We start from the raw sequence: 12,985 nt of genomic DNA on the forward strand, positions 1-12,985 counted from the left end.
CTTTCCTAGCTTCCCCTCCTCTTTTCTGCCTTCCACTTTCCTCATTTTCGAATGGCAATTTTCCCTCCATAATTAACTCATTTTGTCATAAAATGACATAGAAATTTGTCATAATTCCTTGTATAGCAATTCGTCATAGTTGTTGCATAGAAATTTGTCACAAATTCAACATAGAAATTTGTCATAATTTTGTCATTATCATGTCAATTTTGAATTAAATTGTCTCTTTCAAATTTCTCTTTCCAATTTGATGCCTTAATCAATTTATCTATAAATGGATCTCTTTCTTCATCATTTTTAACCACAATTCAAGTATATCTTATGTTGTTTATTTAAAATCCACCCTTTTCAATCTCCTTGCTTTCATTTGCACTTGCATTTGTAGGTGACACCCACATCAAATTTGAAGGAGAATGAAAAACAATGGATAATCATGGAGGAGACATTTTATGATGGTTTGCATTTATTTTGATTGTCTTGTCTTCATAGCTCTATTGATTGAATTAGGATTTTATTTCATGGCTAATTGGGTTTTTGGTTGCCTAATTATGTGCTCTTGATGTTTTTTTCCGAATTCCTAGTTACACTTTATATAACAATGAAAGCTCAATAACTATGAAGACTTAACTCCATGCAAAAGTGGAACCCAAGGCTTGGATAATTGATTTTGGATGCTTAGATCATATGGTAGGTGATAAAGGAAAGTTTCTTGACTTTGAAAAGCATGATGGAGGATTAGTAAAGTTTGTAGGAGAGGAGGCTACAATTATTTGTTGTAATGGAACGATAACTATAGATGGTAAGCATAAGATAGGTGATGTGTACTATGTTAAGGGTTTGTGGCATAACCTTTTGAGTGTGAGTCAGATGTGTAGTAAATGTTACAAGTTCATATTTTATGGGTCTGGATATGAGATTAGAAAAGGAGGTTCTAAGAAATTAGTTGAAGAAAGGATAATAACAAATGGCAATGTCTACTATGTGAAGGAAAACAAAGGAAGTAGCTATCTTTTGGTGCAGAGTAGTGAATGTTGGTTATGAAACAAAAGGTTGGGACATGTTAAATTTGACAACATGGTGAAGAAATGTGCAACTCATGCTGTGAGAGATTTATGAAAGATTATCAAAATTGCTAATACAGTGTGCAGGGAAAGATAACAAGGAATATTCTACCGTAATGCCTTTGGAGTTAATTCATGCAAATTATGTAAACATACAAGGACAAGAGGACTAAATGGCATAAGGTATTTTATGTTTCTCATTAATGATTATTCTATAATAGCATGGGTTACTTTCTTAAAGGAAAATTCTAAAGAATTTAATATATTTAAGGTATTCAAATCTATGGTTTACAATTAAACAAATATTAAAATCAAGTGTTTGAGGTCTGATAGAGGAGAAGAGTTTACATCAAATTAATTTGAAAGATTTTGTGAAGAACATGGTATTAGAAGGAGATTATCTCCACCTAGGACTTTGTTGGGAGGTAATTTTTTTACCTATAATCCTTCATTGTTCTTAGGTTTTAGGGTTTGAGAACAAGAATCATGCCTCATTATAATTTTATGTTAACCTCCTGTGAGTAGTTCCTAGTCATTCAAGTTACAACTTAAGCCCTCTACAATATCTCAATAATTAGCCCTCCACAATAACTTTCCCAATCAACCTTGGTGTTTGCCTTCATATTAAAGGTCATGCGGGTACGTGCACATTGATAGTTGAGATTCACGTATTGTTGTGCAATTAAGAGGGAATTATCACTATAGATAAGGCCATAATGCCATGATCAAAAGTCAGTGATCGTCTTGGCTCATGCTTTTCTACTTTGATCAATGGCCCAAATCTTCACGTGATTGTGCAGTCACATAAAGATGAACAATTCAGTTAACTCCACAACTTCTCTCTACAGATGTGACATGGTGTCCCATGATGTAGAAAGGTCATCGTAGCTAGACCAATCAAGACTTGCCTAGCAACCAAGATTTTTTTCGGTGGGCCAAGGAATCCCACGAGGCCTATGTTAGTGAGCTGGTTAAAAGACAATAAAATCAAACTTCATCAATGGTTAGGATTGCTTGCATAGTTGTGCGATTAATAAAAGTTGCTCAAAAATGCTAGCTCTACAAGCCCACAGTCAACAAAATTTTGGAACCTAAGTGATGAGCATGTTAGGAAAGATCGACGGCTAAGATCTACATGCAATTGCATAAATAATGAGAGATGATCGACCTAGACAAGCCCACAACCGTGCAATGCAGATTCATAGGGTGACGTGTTCTATTCTTATTGGTCATCAAATTAAATAGGTAAAGAGTTGTTGCCAATGAAATATTCAAATATGAATTATAATGGCTAGCTCACACCAACTAAATAAATAAGTGCCCATAATAAATTATCCAATTCCACTATTATAATCCAAATTCATGTTCAAATAACTCTATCTTGATCTCATAGAGAATATTGTAGCAGTTTGAGTTTTTTTTGCTAACTATGCAATGCGAATTCTCATGGGCTAGGGTTTTTCTTAGGTTCAAATTACTAATAGCTACAATAATTGCAAATACTCTTGTACTTGTCCACTATGTTCTGCTATTAGTTTTATCCTCTTTCAGCATAATCAAGTGTAGATAGGCATTCATGGAGTATTTTTCACAACTCAATTTGAAACCCTAGTCACAGTTGTCTACCCTCCATTTAACCAGAAACCCTAAGGGATGAGAAATGGTCAAATAATCTAGCTAGGGTAAGAGGAAGTTTACTGATGAGATTATTGCTTAACTTTTGGGATCAACAAACACTCAAAAAAGGGCTAAAGTCAGTGCTAGGCTAGAATAATTTTTGATTGATTTCACAGTTGGATGTAGAGACCCTGTAATGGAGCCTTGGGATTTTAGTTTATGGAGAAAATGTTACAACAAGGAGTACATGTAATTCCCTGCAAAATACCCTAGAGAAATGAACCAACTAACATGCAAATATAGATTATTTTTTAACATCTACTAATGCAACATAAACAAACTGTCTACACATATGCATCAAACATCCATTAACATGATTTAAACATCATCTTCATCACATAATTACAAAGCATGATACACAAGTGGAATTATACACAATACATCAATAACAATCCCTAGGGTATATCAATGTTATTACTTAATCTATCCATAAACAATAACAACATGATCACTTTTATAACTTATTGCATACTAACTCTATCATTATTCATTCCTTCCACGCATATACATCATATGATCATCCACTATCCTAGCATGAATATGTCCATTAAGCATGCACATACTAACCATCCCATTAGGTTCATTTTTAAACACCAATACCAAATGTTCCTAATCCCGATTACTTATTCATTTCTAACATCATAATCTATAAAACACAAAATACCATTGAGAGGGGGGTGAATTAGTGGTTATCAAAAGCCTTAACCCTTTTGATCTAACTATGTGTACTAGTTAGCAATTCAAAAACTAAGGGAGTATATTGGTTAGATGAAGGAAATGATCAAAAAACAAGAACACACAAAGACACATCTCACAACACCAAATATAAGAGGGAAACCCAAAGTGGGAAAAACCTTGGTGAGAAATGGTGTTGGAGTCTACTACTCCAATCCAGCCTCACAATGAAACAATAGTTTACAATGTTTAGGGCACCAACCCAAAGGAGCACCAACCCCTAATCTATTCTGAGCACCAATTCAAGGAGCACCAACCCAAAGGAGCACCAACCCCTACACTGAGCACCCACTCAGTGATTACAATGAATGTTATCAATACAATAGTAATAACCTTGTTAAAAATGAGCTTTGTAACTCTCACAAATATCTCTATTTGATGCTCTATGTTCTGTGCATCAGCTCTACTGGATCTCCCTTTGCTCTCCCTCTGACTTATCGGTTGAATCCTCAATAGTCTGATTCGTTGTTTCTGCTTTACTGGTTGAACCTCTTTCTCTCACTCTGCCTCTTCTCTACCTGGACCTTTTTCTCTCTATCTCAATTTGCCTTTGAACTATTCTTCCACCTTACTGGATCTCCTTCCACTCCTTGTCCCTTACCGGTACAGTCTCTGCCAGTATAACAGACAGTTATACACTATAGTTGCTTATCGGTAAACCTTGAACCTTGCTAGTTCAATCTTGTCTACCATATCTTCTTCTTGTTCTTCCTCTCACTTCTTAATCTACCTTCACTTTAGCAATCTACCCTCTAGCAGATAGATCAATACTTTCTCATCACACTTACCAATTAAACCTCTCTTACCAGTTTATTCTCCAACACATAGTCGCTTTAAGGTTGGTTCAACACTTAACTAATTAGACTTGTTATTTCGCCCTCTTAACTAGCATCCAACATCCAACATCATCACTCCTTAATCAAATCCTTACTCTGCATTCATGCACTCTCTACTCCTACCATTGGCATTATCAACTCATATCTTCAATGTGCATATTTATACTCGAGCTTTCCCACCAAAACAAACAATCAAACTTCACGCCCTATGGTTTTCTTCACCGACCCAATTTGTATCAATTCAAATCAGATCTCATCTTCGAGATTCACAACCTGTTTCAAAACAAGCAATACTAATATATTTTATTCTTCCAAAACATATTTATTATCTTTAGCAAACTACAACCTGTTTGTCGGCCTCGCTCTTTTTCAATCACATTAAATGATCTCATAGTTCCTTTCTCCAAATCAGATCTACAACCAGATGTCATGCTTCTATCATGATGTCAAGGAATTAGATCTATATCGTTCAACCTGCTTCGAGCCTCAATCCTCTACACTCAACCCATGATTTTCGTAGCCTACATTAATATGGACTTAGTCAAAAACTACCTCACCGATGCACCATTCATCAACCACTACATGTTTGCCACCCAGAGACCACGTGTTATCTTTGTTGGCATCCAACTCAATTCACTATGTCATTTCAGGATTAGTCACCGACCAAACATACAATTGGTGTTCACCTTATACTATCAGTTCATCTTACTCTACCGGTTATACAATAACCGGTTAACCTTCATGCCAACTCTTCTCTGTTCTCCTAGTTGGAACATATCAGCCCGGTCACCAACCTTGCCAATCACAACATGTACCAAGAGTGAGTCATCATGCTCATCTCCATCTGATAAGAGATTTTCATTTTGCCTCTTTACTCGCTTACCAGTTGATAATACATCTACTTGCATACCAGTAACATCCTTGATGACTCCATGCCATCAATTTCCAACTGTTATGCACCAATCTACATCTGCATTCTGGTTGATATCAACAATTTGGAGTAGGTCCATGTCTACAGATGCAAAACCTTTCCTTCTCCTTCATTAGCCAGGTTCTCATCTCAACCATTTTTTCAAAGTGACAAACTCATCACAACTTACTCTTCCTCTTTTGCCCTGGTATCTCATCATGCCTTCTCTTATTGATCTGGTGTATATCTCTCTTTTCACACACCTGAGGCATCTTTATGTTTCACTTTGGTCATTCGGTATGAGCCTTCAATCACCTGCCTTTAAATTATTTGTCTTATCCCAAAGGGTTATCATGTATTCCATGCATGTTGTGAGATAAGATAAGTATTACCACTAACCAATGGGAGTAGATGGACCGATACACTTAACATACCAAACACCCGGTGGGAGTGGATCCTTGTCACTTGTTCGCCAATAACTAGTAGGAACCGGTTGACATCACATTTCTCTCTCTACTTTCGGCATTCCACCAATATGACTTCCATGTTTGAGAAGACACAACTTTAACCAAACATATAACCCAATTGAGCACACTCTTTGTCAGTCTTCTCTTCATCTTGTGACAACATCTTTATCCGGTGGGAGTCTTATTGTATGACATCAAACTACATATTAGTTGCCTACACATTCTTTATTACTTCAATCTTGCTTTCTTACTGGTCACATGTTTACCAGTTGGCAACAACACACTACCAACACATCACTCAGTGATTGACATTCATTAGTGATCTTCAATACTTACTCACCAGTTAACCCCAACTTGTAACATATCAGTTAACATCCCATACTTACCAGTGATAATCTATACCGATAACATGCTATACCGGTTTTAAAAATAGAATTCCCCTTATTGCCTGGAATAAAATCTGTTCTCCTAAGGGCTTAGAGGGGTTGGGTTTAAGGAATATTAGCTCTATGAATAAGGCTTTATTAGCTAAACAAATTTGGAGAATGAAAGGGGAGGAAACAGAATGGAATTTAATCTGGAAAAACAAATATCTTTATATTCAATCTTCTAAGGAAGAATTTTTAGATGATTCTTTTATTATTGAAGGATCTGCTATATGGAATGTAGTTCAATTAGCTAAAATTTGGGCTGTTGCTAGTCGAATTTGGAACCTTGGGGATGGTAGGAAAATAAGATTTTGGGAAGATAGGTGGATTTTGGATAAACCTCTAGAGGAAGTTCCAATCCTTAATGATTGGAAAGACTGGTTCAAAAGCAAGTTTGGGGAGCTGGTTAGAGACTATTGGAGAAATGGGAAATGGATTGATTTTAGCCAGCATTGTCTGGGGCTTAAGTTCCTTCAAATTGCTCTCTCTGCTAAAGTTCCTAGAGACAACAAAGATGATAGATTGATATAAAGGGAAACCCCGGATGGTAAATATTTCATGTCCTCAGCTATGGCTAGCCATAATGAATCTGTGGAAGAAATTCCTATTTGGGCTAAAGTCTGGAACAAGAAGTTAGTTCCTAAGGTTAATATCTTTTTTTGGATTTTCATCCAAAACAAGGTGTTAACTTTGGACAACCTTCAAAAGAGAGGTTTTGTTTTTCCTAATAGGTGTTCTCTTTGTTGCAAGAAAGAAGAGACTGCTTGCCATATTCTTAATCAGTGTACTTTTAGTCAGGAAATTTGGAAAGTCATCTTAAGCAGGTGGAATTTGAGCTGGGTTTTTCCAAATTCCCAAGGGGAATCCTGACAGCAATGGCACTGCCCTAGTTCTAATCCAAAGATTGTGGAGACTTGGAAACTTACTTTCCTGAATGTTATCTGGAATATATGGAAAGAGCGCAATAATAGGATTTTTAGGGATAAAAGTGCTATTCCTGAAGTGGTGGTGGATAAAATTTATAGGAGTATATTTGAATGTATCTATGGTACTGATAATGGACCAGCTGCTAAAGAAGATTTCAATGACAGGTGGAACCTCTCTACCACTACTACTAATAAGGAGAAGGGAAGAGAAGGTCTTTTTTGGTGTTTTCCTCCTTAGGGGTGGATTAACGCTAACTTTGATGGGGCCTCTAAGGGGAATTCGGGTAAAGCTGGATATGGGGGCATTGTCAGGAATTTTGTTGGAAGTTGCTTAGTGGCGGTGGTTGGTCCTTTGGGGAGTGAAACTAGTCATTTTGTCGAAGCCTCAGCTGCCCTGAATACCCTAATTATAGCTAAGAATCTTAATCATGATAAATTATGGCTCAAGGGAGATTCACTTAATATTATTAGGTGTTTGAAGGGGGAGTCAGAGCCATCTTGGTCAATTGAAAATATTATCCTGAAAGCTAGGGAAATCATCGCTAGTTTTAAAGAAATAATTATTCAACATGCCTTTAGAAAGAAAAATATGGTGGTGGATTGTCTGGCAAACCTAGGAGTTAATTCCAATTCTCAAATGATTTGGCATGGGGAAGATATTAATATGAAAATTAAAGAGCTCCTTAGAAATGATAGATTTACGGGGAGTGAAGGACCACATAATCATGAAAGAGTATATGAATAATTTACGATTTGATGGAAAGGTAATGATTACCTGGCAAAGTGGCAAAACCCCAACCAGTTTTAATATTACGTCGCACACTTTCTGGATCATCCTTTTCAAAATCCTGAGTAACTACGGGAAAGAAGTGTTGAGTTTGCAAAGGAATAGAACTGAGAATCCAAATTTAAATATGGGAGGAGATTTAAGGAGGGAGGAACTAGATAATACGTCAAGATGGAAGGTGATGTCGAAAGTGTGGGTGAAGCTGGAAAAAGGGTCCCTCACAAGCTTTATGGAGAAGCTAGTGGATTATGACAAAGGTAGGGTGAATTTTGCCATTTCCAAAATTTCTAAAAATTGGTGTAATGGGTCCTTTAAAATCTATGGGGTTAAGTTCAAATTGGACATGAGACTCATAGCTACTGTGACTAGCATACCCCATTCTGAGCTTAATTTTTTTAGAGACCTCAAAGTCTCCAATAACGCGGTTAATTTGTTCCCACGTAAGGAGAAAGAGAGGGCTAGAATTGGTAAAGCCACAGGGGGTTACTGTGAAGCTTCTAATATCAAGAAAATTTGGGGCTGGGTTTTGAACGCCATAATAGAATATATCACTATTGAGGGCCGATTTTTCAGGGCCCATACTTACTACTTTGTTCTTTTAAACCATTTCAGACATGACAAAAGGGTCTCTATTCCCTACTACCTTTTCAGGTCCCTCAATAAACATAGTAAGAATCCCTCTAATCCGGTTCTCCATTGCGGGCTTTTGCTTCTCATTTATGGGTACTGTAAAACCCTCGCCATTCTGGAAAACAAGAGGTTATCCACCTCTCCGGGGAAGAGAAAGCTAGAGGGAGGCGATTCTAGCAAGGGGAAGGCATCTTCTAGCAAAAAAAAGTAAGAGTGCCTCTAGGACAGAAACCTATGAAGAAAAGATCAAAACAAAGGAAATTGGAAAAGAAGGCAGCGAAATGGATACGAATGATTTTGATGGTGAAGACAATTGGAAAGATGAGGAGGTGGGTTTTGAGGAAGAAGGTGGTGATAATGAGCCCGACAATGAAAGCCCTATCCACAGTGATTGCCCTAGCAAGGACAACAACCACCCTATGGAGGATGTGGAGTACAAGGATAATAAAGAAAAAGATGTGAATTCTGAGAGGGGGGATAACAAGGACCCTGAGAAGGATATGACTAAGGATAGTTTAAGCGAGGATAAGGAAAGTGCGGGTAAAGGGTTATTCCTGGATAACCTTAAAAAACTCAGTGAGGCAAGACTGGATTATGACAGATGGACCTATGAACTCTTGAAGAACCTGGAAAAAAATGGGAAACAGACAGATGAGAAGAGGAAGGATGAAGATAGGGATCAGATAAAATGGACGCAGGATATGGAGGAGAAGGTTAAATCGTTGGAAGTGAAAAATTTGCTAGGTATTATCCAAAATATCCTGTCAGCAGTCACTAAAACTTGGAGGATATTGCTAAGGTTGTTGATAATTCTAGTTCTCCTAAACCGGTGGTGGACCTTGACATGGATGAAGATACTATCCAGATTGGTAGTGGTGAAGCTACTTCAGCTGGTGCTGCTAAGAGGACCAGGGCAAGTGTCAAGAAAGTTGTGGCTGATTCTGCTAAGGATATCCCTAATCTTAGGGAAAACATCAAAGAACTGCATGGGATTAGCAACACCTTGGCTAATGCCCTAAAAAAAATCAATTAGTTTCTTCTCTTGGGTCTAGCTGGTTTTGTTGACTTTGTGGGGCTTTAGCCGGTTTTCTATGGTTTTTTGCTGGCTTTTCGTTGGTTTTTCTCTTTTTGCTTTATCTGCTAAGTTCCATTTGTAAAGGGTTTCGAGGCCCCTTGAAAACCTGTTTTTACCTTAATCAAAAACATGCTATACCGGTTGACATCAATAAAAACACAATCTGGTTGGCATCAATGACCATACAATGCCAACAATCTCCATCTTTGACATTCATGTCAACACTTACTTTATTCACAATTGAGGTCTCTCTCCCCCTTTGACAACAATGACAAAGGGCTCAAGGTAGTTTTCTGAGTTTTCCCCCTTTGTAGGTAACTCTCCTCCTTTGTGAATGAGGGTGCTAGTGTATTTCACTTAGCTACCGGCCAAACTGTCTATTCTCCCCCTTTGGAACCAGTGACAAAGGGCTCAGACACCAAATTCTTTCCTCCTTTTGATTACCAAAAATTTGCTAGCCTGCAAATTTAATAGACAACATCTCCAAAAAATCAAACCAACCAGTACTGTTACACAAATACTTGAACTTCCCTTGTGTCCAACATATGATCCAAGTATCAAAAGATATGGCTGTGAAATCCTCTTGAATCATAGATCTCAGATCTTCTTTGCCTGTCAAATCCTAAACTGGTTCTCCAATTTGCACCTTACACCGGTCAAACTGAGTATACATGATCTACAGATGGTCTTCCTCTTTCATGATATCCATCACAACTTGTGACATAATCTTACATGAGCACAATGCCAAGGCTCATAAACATTATGTCAACCACCAAACCGGTTGCCCCATAACGATTCATCCACATAAAGTTGACTACCATACCAACATTATTTTCCATTCAAGACCGTTTAATGTCATTTAAGACAAAATTTCATCAATCCAAGCCATCGGAGTCACTATAATGATCATAATCTACAATTCTGGTTAACAACCTAGTTAACAACCATACTGGAAACATACTATACATACCGGTTTACTATACCGAACCAATATCTTTACCAGAACACCTTCCTCTAAACTCCATCTTCCTGAGATAGATGTCTTTGATGATAATTTGGAGTTCAAACCATCCATTGACACTTGCAGTAGTAATTCATCTCACATATGTGGATGAGTAGCCAAGGAACTAACTACACACATTTCCATCTCAACTTCTTTCTTATACCGGTTGCAACCCATCCTTACATTTGTCCTTATCAAATTTGGGGGTGAATAATGTGATCAATATGTAGCTCCCCCTAAAGTCCTGCATCTCCTTTAAGCCTTAGGATATATCACCTATGCATTGAATGCACAGTACCTTCCCATGGTCATTTTCTCTTGTTTTCTCTCCATAGTTGCTTGATCTCACTCCTTTTCTCATTTGCAGTCTTTGGAGTAGTGTTAATTTTCTTCTATTGATTGGTCCTTTCTCTACAAAACTTTGTAGTATTTCCAAAAGCATTGATGTAGTAGCATACTATATACATGCCAACTGGATGATCATAGAGTCTTCCATTAACCTGATATGCTCCTCTTCTCCTGGTCATGCTATTGTAGCTAACCACCAGAAGCGGTAGATTTCTTGATCTTGCAGGAACACTCCTCCTTTTGTTCCATGTAGGTCTTTGATTCTCATATGCTCTATAACCACTTCCATATTGAGCATGACTATTACACCGACTGCCATATGACTGAAAATTCTTCTTTCTACATTCATGACTTCTATGGCCAAACCCATTACATCTTTGACAAACTAAATTGTTATTCCTAGGAAAAAATATTTGTCTATTCCTAGACCTCATTTTACATTCATTTTCTCTATGGCCATATCCTTTACATGAAAAATAGTACAACAAAAGAAAGAGGGCTTATGACTTACAAATTTATTTTGCCAAACATGAGGTGATCTTTCCAATTTGGCTTCTCCGTTGCTACTTCTCAGGGGATTGTTCTTGAGCTGTCTAGTTTTCACATTCCTTTTGTCTGATCCCTTCCTTTTCCACACTTGTCTTGTCTTGTGGGCAGCAACATTTCTTTGTCTTCTACCGGTAAGAGATCTTCTTGACTGTTTTCTCATGTTCTTATTTCTGATGAAGTCATCTTCTCTTAGATTCCCTTTTCCTTTTGGATCAACATTATTCCTCCTTGGAGCACCGGTCTTCGTTCTCATGTATTCACCGGTTGTAGTTAGGTCAACCTTCTTCCTTGGAGCATTTCTGACTATGAAGGTCTGACTTTTGTCATTTTCACTTTTGGAGACAAACTAAATTTCTTTGTTGGAGATGTCCTTGCTTGTGGAGCATTCACATGCATCGTATCCTATTCCTCCGGTATCCTTTGAGTATTTTTGTTTATTCAAAATTTTGTCCAAGGCTTTAGTGGTGCCATCGTATCCGATCCTCACCTTGATCTCATCTTGACACTTCTCAAGGTCTTTCTTGAGTTTCTCCATCTCACCTATTAGATTCTGACATTCTTTATCCTTGGCCTCTAGTTCTGATTCTAAATCTTTTCACCTTGAAGGAGAAAGGGAGATTATCCTAATATGTAACATCTGGAACTTGAATTTGGGAAGGTTACTTGTTCCCAATGTCTTTGTTAATGTTTATCTTATGAGGTCTATTTCTAATTATTATAGAGAAGGTGCAAGGGAAATTGTGACAAATAATGGAGGAAGATTGGTTGCAATTAATAGGCAAACAATTGTGGACTCCTTTATGTAGGATGAATAAAAAAATTGGCCATTGATTGAAGATGATTTGGACAAAGAATTCAATTCTCATTAGAATCTCTATAGGAGTAGGATTTTGACCTTTAGGCCAAGGCACCTATCAAAGGGATGAAAATGTCCTTACCCCAAGGGATCTCCCCCATACAGTATTAATTTGTTTGTTGAATACTTCAAGGATACATATTATGTGCTTTGTCAAGTCTTTCGTATGGATGTTGAACCATTTATCCCCAATTGGATGTTGGTCTTATGTATGGACATTCAAAATATGGATCATAACCGACCTTTTGATTATGTAGGTTTATTGGCCAAGAAGCTACATAAGGCACTTAGTGACTTCAACTCAGGTCCTTCGTTGTATTTTAGAGATCATTCAATTCTTATGTATATCCTTTTTTTCAAAGGCCTTAAGGTTTGGCACCCACACCTAAGAGTTGAGCCAGTGGTCATAGGTGAAACTATTCCTATCCAAGAAAGGACATATTCGTGGGACATGCACTATAAGCAATCTAATTATATTATATTTGAAAACCATTTTATTAGAAGGATGATGATGCTACTTCAAGAATGTGTACCATGGGGTCTGAGTGAGAGAGTAAGAAAATATTTTAAGACCCATAGTTCTTGACCCTAAAAAGGGAGTTAACCGCAATTGGGGGTCATGGTTTTATTTAAAGGACTATATTTTTTTTAGGGATTTCGGTAGCCCTACCACTCTGAGGCTTCTCCCAATCACTAT

The sequence above is a fragment of the Cryptomeria japonica genome, chromosome 4, assembly GCF_030272615.1.
Source record: "Cryptomeria japonica chromosome 4, Sugi_1.0, whole genome shotgun sequence".
In the NCBI taxonomy this organism is placed as follows: Eukaryota; Viridiplantae; Streptophyta; class Pinopsida; order Cupressales; family Cupressaceae; genus Cryptomeria; species Cryptomeria japonica.